The 20,196-nt window shown below is 45.6% G+C and overlaps 1 protein-coding gene and 1 long non-coding RNA gene across 4 annotated transcripts in view; one reads left to right on the plus strand and one right to left on the minus strand.

Moving 5' to 3' along the window:
• The window catches only part of LOC126108851 (alpha-mannosidase 2), an 880,291-nt gene that overhangs the window by 473,484 nt on the left and 386,611 nt on the right, over positions 1–20,196 (plus strand). The window lies entirely within an intron of this gene.
• LOC126108854 (uncharacterized) lies at positions 5,778–6,483 on the minus strand. The gene is made up of 3 exons (XR_007523642.1): positions 6,404–6,483; positions 6,139–6,249; positions 5,778–5,979 (listed from the first exon to the last, which is right to left on the minus strand). It is a non-coding gene; the product is annotated as an uncharacterized LOC126108854 (long non-coding RNA).

Consider the following 20,196-nt stretch of genomic DNA (forward strand, 5'->3'; position numbering starts at 1 on the left):
ACAGCTTCCTGACACTTAAATCTATACTCGATGTTAACAAATTTCTCTTCTTCAGAAACGCTTTCCTTGCCATTGCCAGTCTACATTTTATATCCTCTCTACTTGGACCATCATGAGTTTTTTTGCTCCCCAAATAACAAAACTCCTTTACTACTTTAAGTGTCTCTATACAAGGAAAAGAAGAATGAAGTGATGAGAAAAATAAGGATGGCAAAAAATGAAGCATGGGAAAGAACATGTGCCAAGGTGAATAGCAAATTAGGATTTGGGAGAGCAAAAGAAGCGTGGTCAGTATTGAAAGGGCTTCGACAGGATACAAAAAGCAAAACTAATCTCCAACTGATAACACAAAAGGAATGGGAAGAGTATTTCCAAAAATTATTAAATGAGGACAGAGAAGAATATCTAGAAGAAGGAACAGGGGAAGATAAAGGACATGAAGATGATGAGATCCAGATTTTAGAAAGTGAAGTACTTCAGGCGTTGAGAACAGGAAAGAATGGTAAATCACCGGGACCAGACAATATCAATCTGGAGTGTCTGAAATATGGTGGTGACAAAATTGTGAAACTGATAACACAGCTCTTCAACAAAATGATACATGGAGATTCAATACCCAACGAGATGAAGCTAGGTTACATTAATACAATATTTAAGAAAGGGGATCGCAAAATTTGTTCAAACTATCGAGGAATTTGTGTTACAAACACATTAATGAGAATTTTTGCGAAAGTAATTAAAAACAAACTGGAAAAAAATTTTAGAACCCAAGAAGAACAATGTGGATTCACGGCTGGGAGATCATGTGTAGACCATATTTTCACATTACGACAGATTTTGGAGAAACATAGGGAAAAATCAAAAAATATAGGATTAATTTTCATAGATCTAGAAAAAGCATATGATACTGTTCCGAGAAAATTACTTTGGAGAGCACTACATATGGCAAACATAAACCCTCCCTTGATTAAAATAATACAACAGATGTATAAAGATAACATTTGCCAAGTGAAAGTTGGTAATAAACTTTCACAGAAATTTAGAACAAGCAAAGGCCTTTTACAAGGCTGTCCCATGTCACCATCATTATTTAAAATCTATATAGATATTAGCCTTAGAACATGGTCTCATAAATGTAATAGTATGGGATTAGAAATAAGAGATGGAGTTTACCTACATCATTTATTATTTGCTGATGATCAAGTAGTCGTAGCACAAGATGGGGAGGATGCTAACTATATGTGCAATCAACTAGCAGTAGCATACAAAACTTGGGGGTTGAAGATTAATTACCAAAAAACAGAATACTGGACTAATGATTCAGATGAGCTATACATTGAACGAAAGAAAAACAAAAAGATAAACACTTTCTGTTATTTAGGATCCATTTTAGAAATCAAGGGAAAATCAGAGTCAGAAATCAATAAAAGAATTAGTAGCGGACGGAGGGTCATTGGGATGCTTAACTCAGTCTTATGGAGCAGGAATGTAATGAGCAGAACTAAAAAACTAATATACAAATCCATATTAGAGAGTGTGGTTCTGTATGGAACGGAGACCTGGACAATTAACATGAAGCACATTAAAAAATTACAAGCTCTAGAGATGGACTTTTGGAGAAGATCGGCAAGAATCTCCAGGAAAGAAAAGATAAAGAACACCGAAGTAATAAGGAGAATGGAAATAAAAGAAAGTATATATGACGTAATGGATAGGAAGAAATTACAGTGGTACGGGCATATACGACGAATGGAGAAAACCAGAATACCAAAATTGATACTGGAGTGGGAACCGGAGGGGAGAAGAAGAAGAGGACGACCTATGACAACCTGGCTCCAAAATGTACAGCACACAATGAGGAGAATGGGCGCAGAGGAAGAGGACACACAAGATCGAAACACCTGGAGAAATATTTTGAGATTATAGTTTAAGAACGTTTATTGTTTGTATTGTAATTTCCAAGTAAATTATTATGTTGGAGATAAGCCTCTGTAATGAGGAAAAGCTCAAAATAATAAAAAAAAAATTCCTAATCTAATTCCCTCAGCATCACCCGACTTAATTCGACTACATTCCATTATCCTCGTTTTGCTTTTGTTGATGTTCATCTTATATCCTCCCTTCAAGACACCATCCATTCCGTTCAACTGCTCTTCCAAGTCCTTTGCTGTCTCTGACAGAATTACAATGTCATCGGCGAACCTCAAAGTTTTTATTTCTTCTCCATGTGGATTTTAATTCCTACTCCGAATTTTCTCTTTTGTTTCCTTTACTGCTTGCTCAATATACAGGTTGAAGAAAATCGGGGAAAGGCTACAACCCTCTCTGGCTCCCTTCCCAAACACTGCTTCCCTTTCAAGTCCCTCGACTCTCATAACTGTCATCTGATTTCTGTACAAATTCTAAATAGCCTTTGCATCCCTGTATTTTACCCCTGCCCAGCCTATGACGTCCGATATCTATAATGAGGCGTACCTTGGCTTCGCCACGTGTTCAAGACAAATGGCTCTGACCACTATGGCACTTAACGTATGAGGTCATCAATCCTGTAGAACTCAGAACTACTTAAGCGTAACTAACGTAAGGACATCACACACATCCTTGCCGGAGGCAGGATTCGAACCTGCGACCGTAGCGGTCGCGCGGTTCCAGACTGTAGCGCCCAGAACCGCTGGGCCACGAGTGCGGCATGTGTCAAGACGCTCCTCGCAGCACTCCTCGCACACCCGAGAAGTGGTGCAGTCTCCGAAATACTTGTGCCGAGCTCCTGGGCCATCACAGTCTGCCCTCGGTCAAACTGAGACAGATAGCGCGCCTTCCCCATTCTACAGGGTGAGGCAGTGAAACGGCACGATTTTGTAAAAGCACCAAAGATTTATTTACAAGTAAAATCATAATAGTTGAACATGGATCTCAAGTACAAGAGTGGAAATTAAAGATTTAACTTAAAAACAATCATTTTTTAAATATGGTGTCAGTGAGGTGTCGTCCTTGGTTTTGCACACATTGTCTAAGCCTGAGATGAAATTGTCCCATGACGTTTCGTAGCATCTGCACTGGAATGTTGTTAATTTCCTGTCGAATTCGCTCCTTCAGGTCTTCTTTTGTTCTTGGTGGATTTTCCTAGAAGACTTTGCACTTGAGGTAGCCCCAAAGAAAAAAGTCTGGTGCCGTCAGATCTGGTGAACGGGCAGGCCAGGGGAAATCGCCATTCCTGCTGATTAGACGTCGTGGAAATGCAAGTCTGAGCAATTCCATTGAGACATTAGCAGTATGGCTTGTTGCACCATCTTGCTGGAAGAGTGTTTCAGCATCTGGATCATGTCGATCAATTCCAGGCAGACCAAAAATGGTCAACATGTCAGCATAACGTCCAGAGTTTACCGTCACTGTGTTGCCATCTTCATCTTCAAAAAAATAGGGCCCCACGATTCCACGAGATGACATTGCGCACCAGACTGTTACTTTTTCAGAATGGAGAGGTTTTTCATGAAGTTCGTGCGGGTTATCTGAGGACCAATATCTGAAGTTTTGCTTATTTGCGTACCCACTAAGATGAAAGTGGGCTTCATCACTCATCCATAAGTTATGCACTCTTTCTTCATTTCGTTCAATAACGTTAAGCATTGACTGGCAAAAGCGTATACGGTTATTGTAGTCATTACGTTTAAGGGCTTGCACTACCTGAATTTTGTATGGATGATAGTGAAGGTCACTCTTCAAAATCCGTCTTACTGATCGATTGCTGAGACCAAGTTCTGCGCTGTGCCGTCTCGCGGATTTTCGCGGACTTCGTCCCAACGCTTCGCGCACACGATTAATGTTCTCGGGTGTCCGGATTGTTTTTGTGCTGCCGCCTCTTTTCTTTGTTGTGCTAGCAGTAGCTTCAAAGGTTTTAACCCAAAGGAGAATGGCTTTCCTTGATGGCACGGGAGCCCGTGGCGGCAGGTTGAATTCACGACGAAAGGCGCGTTGAGCACCAACCACACTATCCGCGTTTTTGTAATATGCCTTTACGGCATATGCACGTTGCGCACTCGACCAACGCTCCATGGCTACTAGTGGTGGGCAGGAAATCGCGTATCTGTTAGAAATCACAGTGACTGAGAAGTCACAGATATCACAGTAGCAACTTTACAGAATCTAACTGCGATTTCAGTCACAGTTAGCAGTCGCAAGTAGTATTTCATATTCAAAGACGTGAGCCATCTATTGGTCGAATTTAGCACTGCTTTCTGCGATTTCAGTGACAAGTCGCAACTAAGAGTCGCAAGTAGCAACTAAAAAGCGCGGTTAACAGTGCCATCTGTTGGCCAAAGTTCGTACTACGTCCATCTCTGCGATACGGTATCGAGTCTAACTGCGATTTCCGTGACAAGTCGCAACTAAGAGTCGCAAGTAGCAACTAGAAAGCGCGGTTAACAGTGCCATCTGTTGTCCAAAGTTCGTACTACGTCCATCTCTGCGATACGGTATCGAGTCTAACTGCGATTTCCGTGACAAGTCGCAACTAAGAGTCGCAAGTAGCAACTAGAAAGCGCGGTTAACAGTGCCATCTGTGGGTCAAAGTTCGTACTACGCACATCTCTGCGATACACTATTGAGTCCAACTGCGATTTCCGTGACAAGTCGCAACTAAGAGTCGCAAGTAGCAACTAAAAAGCGCAGTTAGCACTGCCATATGTTGAGAAAAGTTCATACTACGCTATTCGCTACCGAGTCAAACTGCGATTTCTGTGACAAATCGCAACTAAGAGTCGCAAGTAGCAACTAAAAAGCGCAGTTAACATACCTTTCCTAGTGTCATCTGTTGACCGACGTACGTACTTCGTTATGAGAGCCTTGTGCCTCACGAGATCGATGTGCTGTGTGTGCATATGAAGGGCTTATTTCAATAGTGGTACAAGTCCATTTTTGTTCATTTTGAGATACAGAGTCGTACAGTTAAATGAGCGCTGACAAATCTGCATTTGAGATACCAGAAATATTCAAACATATGGCTTCTTGCTAGAGATGAACCTTTATTTATGTTTGTTTGGATCACTAATTTCAGAAGCATTATAGACAGAAAAGTGGAGGTAATGGACTTGTACCACTATTGAAATAAGCCCTTCATATTATATGACGACATGCACATTCAGCATCAGTTATGGTTGGTCAAATACTGCTGTGACTCTGAATGTATTATATTAATAAGAAACAACATTGCCTTTTTCTCCTGAAAATATCAAGTAACGTAACAAATGTGTTTGATTCTGCTTCCAATATGACAGTTTTGGTTAATACTCCACATGCCTACAGGACTTTGCAGTGTTAACACACCAGAACTTAGACATCTGTATAAGTGTAGAGAAATGAAAACAGCCATATGAATGCCTCACTTTTGTTCCGACACAGTTCAAGACTCGGGAGAAAAGTTTTACACCTGGTGTTCTACATGGCAACTTCACACACAAGAACTTTTTGCCAACACTACTACCACCTACATAAGTAAGCTTTTCCTGTGTTACTTTCAAGTAATGCACTTAAGCTATTCCTGATTTAACTGGAAGATCTGTACTTCCCACTTTCATATCAACAGCCTCAAAATGCATATTGTAGACTTCGGGATAAGTTACAGGTCAGTGTCACACCAAGATTGTGGAGAAAGGGGGGGGGGGGGGGGCGGCATGTCACTCTCCAACAAGTGTTTACCAATAAGTAAGTGGCGGAAAATTATGGGTATAGGACGGCTTAAACATGTGGAAAATGAGATTTTTATCATTCACTCACTGTATTTGACATTTATTATTCCTTTAAAATCGCACAACAACTTCAATAAAACACAGTTTAATCATTCACACACTTATTTCACAATTATTTCACTTTTAAACTGCAAATCCTCTAAGAACTGTCTTGAATCTTCACGAGTCTCTCTCAAAAACAGCCTTGATGTGGATAGATACGTACAGCAACCAGTAATCAGAGTCAGAACTGTGTCTGCAAAAACACAAGGATTATTAAACAATTTTTGCTGTCATTAATTACTAGCAATATAATTCACAGAGTAGATTGCTAATATTTGCTATAATGAATATCACATTTGCAATAACGATCTCACTGAAGTAATTAAGTCCATCGAAACGCTTAGAAACTAACCTCTCGTCTGACGAAAACGGTCTAAAGACGCAGTGGCAATTTCTTCAGATCTGTTGACAATGATATTTTGAGTTATCACTTTACTGAGTGACTGAAATGTAGTTCAGGTACCTGTGAACATAACAATATGTTAGAATTCATTTTCTAAATACGAACTATTACGGTACTGTACGGCTACTTACATATTAATTACACTATTAATATTTTCACAGTTGTTTCTTTAATACAAAATTAAAGCCAACGGAAGAAAAAACGTAAAACATACTTGCCAATGACAGGTTTGTTGAGATGCAATTTTCTGTGTTGACAGATGTAACTTTTTCATACGGTGGTAAGTCGCAGAAATCGCAAAAATCGCGGAAGTAGCAGAAATCGCAGTGGCGGAGGGATACACGACCTTTTTTCCTTAACTGCGACAAATCACAGTTAAGAATCACAGATACTCAAAAGTAGCATTCACAGAAATCACTGATATCGGAAAATCGCAGTTTAGCCCATCACTAATGGCTACTGAAACTTCCACCACTCTAGACGCCCAAGGTCACTTCCCCCACTCTCGCAACCCCCCTCCGCGCCCGACAACCACTATCGAAATCGTGCCGTTTCACTGCCTCACCCTGTACATACGGACAGCACACTCACTGATAGCACATGAGCCGTGCGTGTGTCTGACCAGCAGTCATTCCTCTAGCTGGGTGACCCTCCTATCGCCTGCATTCAGATGGGAAAGAATGAATTGAAGCAAAACGTTTAATTTTGAAGTGGAGCAGTAATGAATTGCGCCGCGGTGCCGCGCTCGGTACGAGTGTAACCCCGTGACGTTTGAGGTCTGCCGTGGCGGCGTGCAGCGCCGCGAGCTCGCCCTAAATTAATCGCGGGCACCAGCTCGAATAGCGGGAGGTACCGCGGTGCTCACGTAACTGCCGCGCGTTAAAACAGAAATGAAACGAGAGGGCCGGGACGCGGATGCTGGAATTGCGCTCTTATTGCTGGCACGCGTTATTAAATTCAGCACCGGGAGGCGCGCAGGAATGGGCATTTGCCTCGCAAGCCGCGGTGTAACTGTGGTGCCTCCGTTACGTCGACTCTCTGTCTCTCTCTCTCTCTCTCTCTCTCTCTCTCTCTCTCTCTCTCTCTCTCGCACACACAAACACACACAGACACACACACACACACACACACACACACCGCCTAGTCCAGTCACCCAAGACTTTGACCTCACCACTCCACACATCTCTATAAATAAACACGTAAATGTTCGTGTGTCCAAAATCTTCAATCTCCTTAAACTCTTCACCGATTGCTTCCAAATTTTGACTTAACCGTTGCCTTCGAGTACGCGCGCATACCTACACTACTGGCCATCAAAGTTCCTACACCAAGATGAAATGCAGATGATAAACGCGTATTCATTGGACAGACATGTTATACTGTTTTGAACTTACATGTGATTACATTTTCACGCAATTTGGGTGAATAGATCCTGAGAAATCAGTACCCAGAACAACCACCTCTGGCCGTAATAACGGCCTCGATACGCCTGGGCATTGAGTCAAACAGAGCTGGGATGGCGTGTACAGGTACAGCTCCCCATGCAGCTTCAACACGTACCACAGTTGATCAAGAGTAGTGACTGGCGTATTGTGACGAGCCAGTTGCTCGGTCACCATTGACCAGACGTTTTCAGTTGCTGAGAGATCTGGAGAATGTGCTGGGCAGGGCAGCAGTCGAAGATTTTCTGTATCCAGAAAGGCCCGTACAGGACGTGCAACATGCGGTCGTGCATTATCCTGCTGAAATGTAGGAAATGAAGGGTAGAGCGACGGGTCGTAAGACATCTCAAATGTAACGTCTACTGTTCAAAGTGCTGTCAATGCGAACAAGAGCTGACAGAGACGTGTAACCAATGGCAGCCCATACCTTGACGCCGGGTGATACGCCAGTACGGCGATGACGAATACACACTTCCAACTTGCGTTCACCGCGATGTCGCCAAACACGGATGCGAACCATCATGATGCTGTGAACAGAATCTGGATTCATCCGAAAAAATGACGTTTTGCCATTCGTGCACCCAGGTTCGTCGTCGAGTACACTATCGCACGCGCTCCTGTCTGTGATGCAGCGTCAAGGGTAACTGCAGCCGTGCTGCTGCAAACGTCGTCGAACTGTTCGCGCAGATGGTTGTTGTCTTGCAAACGTCCCCATCTGTTGACTCAGGGATCGAGACGTGGCTGCACGATCCGTTACAGCCATGCGGATAAGATGCCTGTCATCTCGACTGCTAGTGATGCGAGGCCCTTGGGATCCAGCACGGCGTTCCATATTACCCTCCTGGACCAACCGATTCCATATTCTGCTAACAGTCATTGGACGTCGACCACCGCGAGCAGCAATGTCGCGATACGATAAACCGCAATCGCTATAGCCTACAATCCGACCTTTATCAAAGTCGGAAACGTGATGGTACGCATTTGTCCTCCTTACACGAGGCATCACAAGAACGTTTCACCAGGCAACTGCTGTCTGTGTATGAGAAGAAGATCAGGCGCCCTCTAGTCTGTTAGCGAGGACGCCGTCGTCATGGTAGCAGCTGGTGTGTTCGTACGGCGTTATCTCGGCCCAGGACACGGCGTCCGTTGCCGTAGTAGCGGTAGTCATGGCTCTTCATCCACAGAGATGTCACTTTTTTGATATGGAAATATCGACAATCAAGGCGTCCTCGCTAACAGAGTAGAGGGCGCCTGATCTACGCTTTATAATCCATGGTAACGGCGTCCTCACCGCAAGGAGTAGAGGCCTCTGTAGTCCTGCCATATTAGCCGTTTCAGTAAATAAACACGTAAATGTTCGTGTGTCCAAAATCTTCAATCTCCTTAAACTCTTCACCGATTGCTTCCAAATTTTGACTTAACCGTTGCCTACTGGCCATCAAAGTTCCTACACCAAGATGAAATGCAGTTGATAAACGCGTATTCATTGGACAGACATGTTATACTGTTTTGAACTTACATGTGATTAAATTTTCACGTAATTTGGGTGAATAGATCTTGAGAAATCAGTACCCAGAACAACCACCTCTGGCCGTAATAACGGCCTCGATACGCCTGGGCATTGAGTCAAACAGAGCTCGGATGGCGTGTACAGGTACAGCTCCCCATGCAGCTTCAACACGATACCACAGTTGATCAAGAGTACTGACTGGCGTATTGTGACGAGCCAGTTGGTCGGTCATCATTGACCAGAGATTTTCAATTGGTGAGAGATCTGGAGAATGTGCTGGGCAGGGCAGCAGTCGAAGATTTTCTGTATCCAGAGAGGCCCGTACAGGACCTGCAACATGCGGTCGTGCATTATCCTGCTGAAATGTAGGAAATGAAGGGTAGAGCGACGGGTCGTAAGACATCTCAAATGTAACGTCTACTGTTCAAAGTGCTGTCAATGCGAACAAGAGCTGACAGAGACGTGTAACCAATGGCAGCCCATACCTTGACGCCGGGTGATACGCCAGTATGGCGATGACGAATACACACTTCCAACTTGCGTTCACCGCGATGTCGCCAAACACGGATGCGAACCATCATGATGCTGTGAACAGAATCTGGATTCATCCGAAAAAATGACGTTTTTCCATTCGTGCACCCAGGTTCGTCGTCGAGTACACTATCGCACGCGCTGCTGTGTGTGATGCAGCGTCAAGAGTAACCGCAGCCACGGTCTCCGAGCTGATAGTCCGTGCTGCTGCAAACGTTAATCAACTGTTCGTGCAGATGGTTGTCGTCTTGAAAACGTCCCCATCTGTTGACTCAGGGATCGAGACGTGGCTGCACTATCCGTTACAGCCGTGCGGATAAGATGCCTGTCATCTCGACTACTAGTGATGCGAGGCCGTTGGAATCCAGCACGGCGTTCCATATTACCCTCCTGGACCAACCGATTCCATATTCTGCTAGCAATCGTTGGATCTCGACCAGCGCGAGCAGCAATGTCGCGATACGATAAACCGCAATCGCTATAGCCTACAATCCGACTTTTATCAAAGTCGGAAACGTGATGGTACGCATTTGTCCTCCTTACACGAGGCATCACAAGAACGTTTCACCAGGCAACTGCTGTCTGTGTGTGAGAAGAAGATCAGGCGCCCTCTAGTCTGTTAGCGAGGACGCCGTTGTCATGGTAGCAGCTGGTGTGTTCGTACGGCGTTATCTCAGCCCAGGACACGGCGTCCGTTGCCGTAGTAGCGGTAGTCATGGCTCTTCATCCACATAGATGTCACTTTTTTGAGGTTATGGAAATATCGACAATCAAGGCGTCCTCGCTAACAGAGTAGAGGGCGCCTGATCTACGCTTTATAATCCATGGCAACGGCGTCCTCACCGCAAGGAGTAGAGGCCTCTGTAGTCCTTCCATATTAGCCGTTTCAGTAAATAGACTCAAATGTTTTCTACGTAAATGTACGAATAGATATATTATAATACAAGACGACACCAGTTTTTGTGTGTCACAAATTGTTTTACTATATATAATAGCACATAAGGTAATATACCAATACGAATTTTAAGAGTGAACTACGAAACATTTATTAACACTATAATTCTAACTCTTTTTAAATGGAATAGTTCCATTTTCTGTTATTTACTGTCACTTAAATTTGTGTTAAACCAAGGTGAGTAGTAATTACATATAACAAACTGTATTAAATGACGTTGATCGCCGCTGGGGGTGTTGCCGCTATTCACGTGACCCCAGCACGCTATTTAAGCCCATACGAAGGGTCAGTCCCGCACAGTTTCCTGCCGTTATGTAGACAGGAGTGACACAAATAGTAGTCGACCAATGGGTAACATATTTTAAATTTACGTAATTTTAGCTGTTGTATAACGGAGTCTTTATGACAGATATCTATAATTTCACAGTGTAAACGCCCAGAAGATGACCCCTACGTCGGGTTGAAACCGGTTGGCGGTATGAAAATGATATGATCGTATGCCATTATTGGTCGGGAGGCCCCATGCTGGGAAGTTCGGCCGCCGTATTGCAAGTTCTTTCTAGTTGACGCCACTTTTTTTATTTATTTTTTCTTTTTTTTCTTTTTGTTTTCTTTTTTATTTTTTTCCCGATATAAAGACTTCCTGGCGAACTTGGTTAACACATTCTCCCTCAGACTGAGATATTTACTGCAATTTCGTACCTTATGGTCATTACACTTGTTTAAAATGCCGAAGGAAGTATCCTTGTCACTTCAGAAAGGTGGTATGGCAACAGGGCTGGCAGGGGTGGCTGTATAGAAAGAAAAAAAAAATGAAGGGGCGCCAACAGCACCCGATGTTCCGAGGCGGTCACCCATCCAAGTACTAACCGGGCCCGATGTTACTTAACTTCGGTGATCGGACGAGACCCGGTGTATTTTTTTCTTTCTTTTTCTTTTCTTTTTTTCTTTTTATTATCTTATTTTTTACTTTATTTTTTTAAATAATTCTTCAAGTGGAACCGCATCTTATTACTCAGTTACTCTCTCTCTGTCTCTCTCTCTAACTTTCTTCGTTTTTTTTCCTTTTTTTTCCTGATATCTTCATATATATACTAGTTTATAGGTAGGCATATAACAAAGATAGACCGATACATGCAGACTGATTATATTTCATCAGCTGACGCTAACTACACTCCTGGAAATTGAAATAACAACACCGTGAATTGATTGTCCCAGGAAGGGGAAACTTTATTGACACATTCCTGGGGTCAGATACATCACATGATCACACTGACAGAACCACAGGTACATAGACACAGGCAACAGAGCATGCACAATGTCGGCACTAGTACAGTGTATATCCACCTTTCGCAGCAATGCAGGCTGCTATTCTCCCATGGAGACGATCGTAGAGATGCTGGATGTAGTCCTGTGGAACGGCTTGCCATGCCATTTCCACCTGGCGCCTCAGTTGGACCAGCGTTCGTGCTGGACGTGCAGACCGCGTGAGACGACGCTTCATCCAGTCCCAAACATGCTCAATGGGGGACAGATCCGGAGATCTTGCTGGCCAGGGTAGCTGACTTACACCTTCTAGAGCACGTTGGGTGGCACGGGATACATGCGGACGTGCATTGTCCTGTTGGAACAGCAAGTTCCCTTGCCGGTTTAGGAATGGTAGAACGATGGGTTCGATGACGGTTTGGATGTACCGTGCACTATTCAGTGTCCCCTCGACGATCACCAGTGGTGTACGGCCAGTGTAGGAGATCGCTCCCCACACCATGATGCCGGGTGTTGGCCCTGTGTGCCTCGGTCGTATGCAGTCCTGATTGTGGCGCTCACCTGCACGGCGCCAAACACGCATACGACCATCATTGGCACCAAGACAGAAGCGACTCTCATCGCTGAAGACGACACGTCTCCATTCGTCCCTCCATTCACGCCTGTCGCGACACCACTGGAGGCGGGCTGCACGATGTTGGGGCGTGAGCGGAAGACGGCCTAACGGTGTGCGGGACCGTAGCCCAGCTTCATGGAGAAGGTTGCGAATGGTCCTCGCCGATACCCCAGGAGCAACAGTGTCCCTAATTTGCTGGGAAGTGGCGGTGCGGTCCCCTACGGCACTGCGTAGGATCCTACGGTCTTGGCGTGCATCCGTGCGTCGCTGCGGTCCGGTCCCAGGTCGACGGGCTCGTGCACCTTCCGCCGACCACTGGCGACAACATCGATGTACTGTGGAGACCTCACGCCCCACGTGTTGAGCAATTCGGCGGTACGTCCACCCGGCCTCCCGCATGCCCACTATACGCCCTCGCTCCAAGTCCGTCAACTGCACATACGGTTCACGTCCACGCTGTCGCGGCATGCTACCAGTGTTAAAGACTGCGATGGAGCTCCGTATGCCACGGCAAACTGGCTGACACTGACGGTGGCGGTGCACAAATGCTGCGCAGCTAGCGCCATTCGACGGCCAACACCGCGGTTCCTGGTGTGTCCGCTGTGCCGTGCGTGTGATCATTGCTTGTACAGCCCTCTCGCAGTGTCCGGAGCAAGTATGGTGGGTCTGACACACCGGTGTCAATGTGTTCTTTTTTCCATTTCCAGGAGTGTATATATCTAGACTTATTTTTGCTAGACCAACACTTCGGCGACTTGCTTTCGTCAGTGATGATGAAATGATGATGATGGAGACACATCACCCTGTCATCACGAGGCAGGGAAAATTCATAACTGCAGGTCTGGGTCCGGTGTGTCTAGCGCGCAGAGAGCGTGGTTGCAGGGCCTCAGCTAGACTTCTCCGAACCGATACACGGCCATCACTGGCTCCGAGGCAGAACCAATTTCCATCAGAAAACATAACGAACTTCTGCCCTGCCCTCCAATTAACTCTCGCTTGACACCACTCAGGTCGTCAAAAAATGGTTCAAATGGCTCTAAGCAGTATGGGAATTAACATCTGTGGTCATCAGTCCCCTAGAACTTAGAACTGCTTAAACCTAACTAACCTAAGGACAGCACACACATCCATGCCCGAGGCAGGATTCGAACCTACGACCGTAGCAGTCGCGCAGTTCCAGACTGAAGTGCCTAGAACCACTTTGCCACACTGTCAGGCATCCCATATGTGTTCGATCGGTTTCAGATCTGGCGAGTTAGGGGGGCAGGCTCAAAAAATGGTTCAAATTGCTCTGAGCACTATGGGACTCAACTGCTATGGTTATAAGTCCCCTAGAACTTAGAACTACTTAAACCTAACTAACCTAAGGACAGCACACAACACCCAGCCATCACGAGGCAGAGAAAATCCCTGACCCCGCCGGGAATCGAACCCGGGAACCCGGGCGTGGGAAGCGAGAACGCTACCGCACGACCACGAGATGCGGGCTAGGGGGGCAGCACATCAATTGGAACTCGGCACTGTGTTCGTGGAACCCCTCCATCACGCTCCTGGCCTTGTAACACGGCGTATTATCTTGCTGAAAAATGCCACTGCCGTCGGGGAACGTGATCGTCATGAAGGCATTTTCAAAAATGGTTCAAATGGCTCTGAGCACTATGTGACTCAACATCTTAGGTCATAAGTCCCCTAGAACTTAGAACTACGTAAACCTAACTAACCTAAGGACATAATACACATCCAGGCCCGAGGCAGGATTCGAACCTGCGACCGTAGCGGTCCCGCAGTTCCAGACTGAAGCGCCTAGAACCACTTTGCCACACTGTCAGGTATCCCATATGTGTTCGATCGGTTTCAGATCTGGCGAGTTAGGGGGGCAGCACATCAATTGGAACTCGGCACCGTAGCAGACGCGCGGTTCCGAACTGAGCGCCTAGAACCGCTAGACCACCGGGGCCGGCTCAGGTCGTAAATGGCTGTGGTTAGGGGTCAGTGGAATGCACGCCATAGGGTTTGTGGCTCGGAGTTGTCCAAGAAGTAAACGATTTGTAACATTTGGCTGTGTCACTGTGGTGCCAACTGCTGCTCGATGCATTTCGATGCGCCAGAGCCACACGCCGAACACAGTGGTCTTCCCTCTCTGTACGAGCAGCATTCAAGTTCTAAGGCCTCCGGTTTTTTTTTTCTAATTAATTACTCACCCGAAATCGATGAAACTGGCGTTACTTCTCAACGTAATCACCCTGCAGACGTACACATTTTTCACAACTCTGACGCCATGATTAGATGGCAGCGGCGAAGGCTTCTTTAGGAGTCTGTTTTGACCACTGGAAAATCGCTGAGGCAATAGCAGCACGGCTGGTGAATGTGCGGCCACGGAGAGTGTCTTTCATTGGTGGAAAAAGCCAAAAGTCACTAGGAGCCAGGTCAGGTGAGTAGGCAGCACGAGGAATCACTTCAAAGTTGTTATCACGAAGAAACTGTTGCGTAACGTTAGCTCGATGTGCGGGTGCGTTGTCTCGGTGAAACAGCACACGCGCAGCCCTTCCCGGACGTTTTTGTTGCAGTGCAAGAAGGAATTTGTTCTTCAAAACATTTTCGTGGGATGCACCTGTTACCGTAGTGCCCTTTGGAACGCAATGGGTAAGGATTACGCCCTCGCTGTCCCAGAACACGGACACCATCATTTTTTCAGCACTGGCGGTTACCCGAAATTTTTTTGGTGGCGGTGAATCTGTGTGCTTCCATTGAGCTGACTGGCGCTTTGTTTCTGGATTGAAAAATGGCATCCACGTCTCATCCATTGTCACAACCGACGAAAAGAAAGTCCCATTCGTGCTGTCGTTGCGCGTCAACACTGCTTGGCAACATGCCACACGGGCAACCATGTGGTCCTCCGTCAGCATTTGTGGCACCCACCTGGATGACACTTTTCGCATTTTCAGGTCGTCGTGCAGGATTGTGTGCACAGAACCCACAGAAATGCCAACTCTGGAGGCGATCTGTTCGACAGTCATTCGAGGATCCCCCAAAACAATTCTCTCCACTTTCTCGATCGTATCGTCAGACTGGCTTGTGCGAGCCCGAGGTTGTTTCGGTTTGTTGTCACACGATGTTCTGCCTTCATTAAACTGTCGCACCCACGAACGCACTTTCGACACATCCATAACTCCGTCACCACATGTATCCTTCGACTGTCGATGAATTTCAATTGGTTTCACACCACGCAAATTCAGAAAACGAATGATTGCACACTGTTCAAGTAACGAAAACGTCGCCATTTTAAGTATTTAAAATACTTCTCAATGTCGCCGCTGGCGGTAAAATTCCATCTGCCGTACGATGCTGCCATCTCTGGGACGTATTGACAATGAACGCGGCCTCATTTTAAAACAATGCGCATGTTTCCATCTCTTTCCAGTCCGGAGAAAAAAATCAGAGGCCTTAGAACTTGAATGCACTTCGTATTGCCACGTGGCCGTTCAGACCCCGGTCTTCTTTCGCCCATACATTCTCGTGACAACTCCTGCGAGCAATCACTTACTGTGGCTACATTCCTGCCAAGTCTTTCTGCAGTATCGCAGAACAACCACTTCTCGTAGCCCTATTAGGTGGCCCCATTCCAACTCAGTGAGATGTTCATAGTGGCGTCTTTGTCGTCTTAATGGCATTCTTGACTAACATCAACTCAACACGCCAAACCTCGAAGGTAACTAACACTTACGACCGGTACAGCGTGTATTTAAAGCAAACCTCATCTGCGTTCTCATAGCGACGCTTCTAGCACATCTCTTATGTGACTGGCTCAAAATTTGAACAGACGTCATCTTTCAGGTGTAGATCAACGCTTAGCAACTTTCGTTTATGTCGCACAACTCCTCCCTGGTTCTGCGACTTTTTTCCGCGACTGTTGGTGTAGCTGTGCTCTCGAGAGGTATTAAGCTGGCAGCGGCGTGTTGTGAGTCCAGACTCGCGAGCGGACTGTGGATGGATGGATGGAGAGGGTTTTTAGGGCATACGATGGCAAGGTCTTCAGCGCCTGCTCAGTAACAGATTAAGATGGGTTTCAAGAAAAGGCTCAGAACAATAAGGTAAAACAGAACGTAAAGCACAGGTAACTAGCTTGGAAAAATATGTGCCTACCCACACCGAAGCGTGCGACGAAACATGTCGTCCGCAGTAAAACATGGACTATCAGACCAATTGTGTGATTGGATTGAAGAGTTCTTAGATAACAGAACGCAGCATGTCATTCTCAACGGAGAGAAGTCTTCCGAAGTACGAGTGATTTCAGGTGTGCCGCAGTGGAGTGTCGTAGGACCGTTGCTATTCACAATATACGTAAATGACCTTGTGGATGACATCGGAAGTTCACTGAGGCTTTTTGCGGATGATGCTGTGGTATATCGAGAGGTTGTAACAACGGAAAATTGTACTGAAATGCAGGAGGATCTGCAGCGAATTGACGCATGGTGCAGGGAATGGCAATTGAATCTCAATGTAGACAAGTGTAATGTGTTGCGAATACATAGAAAGATAGATCCATGATTATTTAGCTACAAAATAGCAGGTCAGCAACTGGAAGCAGTTAATTCCGTAAATTATCTGGGAGTACGCATTAGGAGTGATTTAAAATGGAATGAGCATATAAAGTTGATCATCGGTAAAGCAGATGCCAGACTGAGATTCATTGGAAGAATCCTAAGGAAACGCAATCGGAAAACAAAGGAAGTAGGTTACAGTACGCTTGTTCGCCCACTGCTCGAATACTGCTCAGCAGTGTGGGATCCGTACCAGATAGGGTTGATAGAAGAGATAGAGAAGATCCAACGGAGAGCAGCGCGCTTCGTTACAGGATCATTTAGTAATCGCGAAAGCGTTACGGAGATGATAGATAAACTCCAGTGGAAGACTCTGCAGGAGAGACGCTCAGTAGCTCGGTACGGGCTTTTATTGAAGTTTGGAGAACATATCTTCACCGAGGAATCAAGCAGTATATTGCTCCCTCCTACGTATATCTGGCGAAGAGACCGTGAGGATAAAATCAGAGAGATTAGAGCCACACAGAGGCATACCGACAATCCTTCTTCCCACGAACAATACGAGACCGGAATAGAAGGGAGAACGGATAGAGGTACTCAAAGTACCCTCCGCCACACACCGTCAGGTGGCTTGCGGTGTATGGATGTAGATGTAGACTTTCACATGACGACAACACCAACAAGTAAGGCAAGTCGTCTCCTCTGTAATTACAAGTATTTTTGTAACGCTCTTCTTTTGTCGTTGCTGTAGTGACCAACGTTAACATACCCATAACGCCGGTCACCTGAGACGCGTGATCGATTTAGGATCGCACATTCGATATGTATCGTTTGGACCCCGCGACTTCGAGAGGCAATCATTCTTGGAAATTACCGAAATTCACTTATTCACTATCAACTTTTTCGTTTAACATTTCATCTTCATATTTTCTGTAAACTAAAACCGACGTTTCGGCCGAATTGCAACGGCCTTGCTCAGGGTATAGTTTCAACACCTCAGCATCTGATAAGGCCTGAAAAACACGCACTGAAGCACTGAAACTGGTAACCATACAAATGACCTCAGAGGGTCTGCTGTACGCGTTTCATTGTCTTACATAAGTTCCTCAGACCTCCAATCAAGAGAATGAATATACAAAAACGTGAGATACATAAATGTCGTGCAGCTTCGTCACAAGACGTGGGTTATCATGGCACTGCGGCGGCTTACGTGTCAGATAAACCTCCGTGTTCACCAGAAGTAGGAGAAAGTTTTTTTTTTTTTTTTTTTTTTTTTGGGGGGTGGGGGGCGGACGACAGCAAGGTCTTCAGCGCCCGCGCAGTAACAGATTGAGACGGGCGTCAAGAAAAGACTCAGAACAGTAAGATAAAACAGAACGCAAAACACAGGTAGCAAGGTTCGCAGGAGAGCTTCTGTAGAGTTTGCAAGGTAGGAGACGAGGTACTGGCAGAAGTGAAGCTGTGAGGACGGGGCGTGACTCGTGCTTGGGTAGCTCAGTTGGTAGAGCACTTGCCCGCGAAAGGCACAGGTCCCGAGTTAAGAGTCTCGGTCCGGCACACAGTTTTAATCTGCCAGGAAGTTTTACAGGTAACAAGGTTTGAAAACCTATGTGCCTACCCACACCGAAGCGTGGGAGGAAGCATGTCGTCAGCAGTAAAACACGGACAACACAGGAAGAAAGTGGTAGAGGGAGGTAAAACAGTATAGCAGACGAAAGTGGCCGGCTGACCACAAAGAAAAAAGGGAAGAGCCAGCCACTCTGCAATACACTAAATCCTCCAGCCTAAAAGTTTAGGCCAGAGTCCAGACACATCACAAAACTTTAGAACCATAGACATACGCGTCTAATCGTTAGCTAAAACACAAGGCAGATCCCCACCAACGTGTCTTTCTGCCCTCGCATCACGGTATAAAATGCAATCTGTTATAATGTGCCGGGCAGAGACGTGCACACCACAAGCATCACAAAACGGGGCATCCTCCCGCCGTAATAGAAAGCTACGTGTGAGAGGACAGAAGACGTGTGAGGTAGAGATGGGCAAACTCGTTCATCCTTGCGAACTAGTTCACTGCTGATAGTTATTTTTTGGGAACCGTTCATTTTTCCTCGTTCACCGTTCATTTGTGCTTGGTATATGGTTCTTATGAAAAACTGAAAACTAGTAGTGTAGATGAGTGTGAAACGTCCCCTTAGAAAAATTGTACATGACTGTGCTTAAACTGACACACAATATTTTTAGCGCAACGCAATCTGACTTTCAATAATCCCTACAAAACAATGGCCCTGACTAACATTAATCTATACCTTTCACAAATCACGTACCTCACAAAAATCTTCATTACTCGAACTACTGCAATACAGCGAGCGCCACTACTGCCAGCTAAATAAAAGATTCAAACTACTGAAGGCACTAACTACTGATAGGCATAGTTAGCAAATGAAAGATTTTAATAGAGAACAAACAATGTATTTACCTTAATAGTCATAATATATATATCAGTTCATAACATCCATTCTTACAAATATCAAAACTCTGCCATCTCACTCCCCACATCCACCACTGCTGGCGGCTCACCTCCAACTGCGCAACGCTACGCGCTGTTCACATCCAGCTGCCGCTGCCCTACAATGGCAGACAACAATGCAAACTAGCCACAGACTGCACACAGCACAGCCAGTGATTTTCATACAGAGAGCGCTACGTGGCGGCGGCGTTACGAATATAAGAACCTAAACAGGCTACTTACATAAAGGAAACATAAACAGCCTACTTACAAGTGAAGGATGGAGGGCACCAAGAGGAGGCACTTGCCTCCCCCCTGGAGTATAGAGTTTTTATTCATTACAGAATTCTTACACACTTTTACAAGTAATTTCTGTGATTGTGCAGAACCTCTCGTTTAGCCGACTGTAGCGTTCTGTGGCTGATCGCAGGAAAATAATATAGGGTGGCGCACGGAAAACAGGCCCCGAGTACAGAGTGCTCGCCAATTACGGACGATGTGTTGCCCGTTACGAGCAGATACAACAGACAGACAGACACGTAATAATTAGGCAGTGAAGAAATAACAAGCTAATGCAACCAACAGTTCCGAAAGAATCGATGACGATGTGTAGAGAGCTGGAGAAGAGAACATGAAAATC

This window comes from Schistocerca cancellata, chromosome 11 (genome assembly GCF_023864275.1).
Source record: "Schistocerca cancellata isolate TAMUIC-IGC-003103 chromosome 11, iqSchCanc2.1, whole genome shotgun sequence".
Taxonomy (NCBI): domain Eukaryota; kingdom Metazoa; phylum Arthropoda; class Insecta; order Orthoptera; family Acrididae; genus Schistocerca; species Schistocerca cancellata.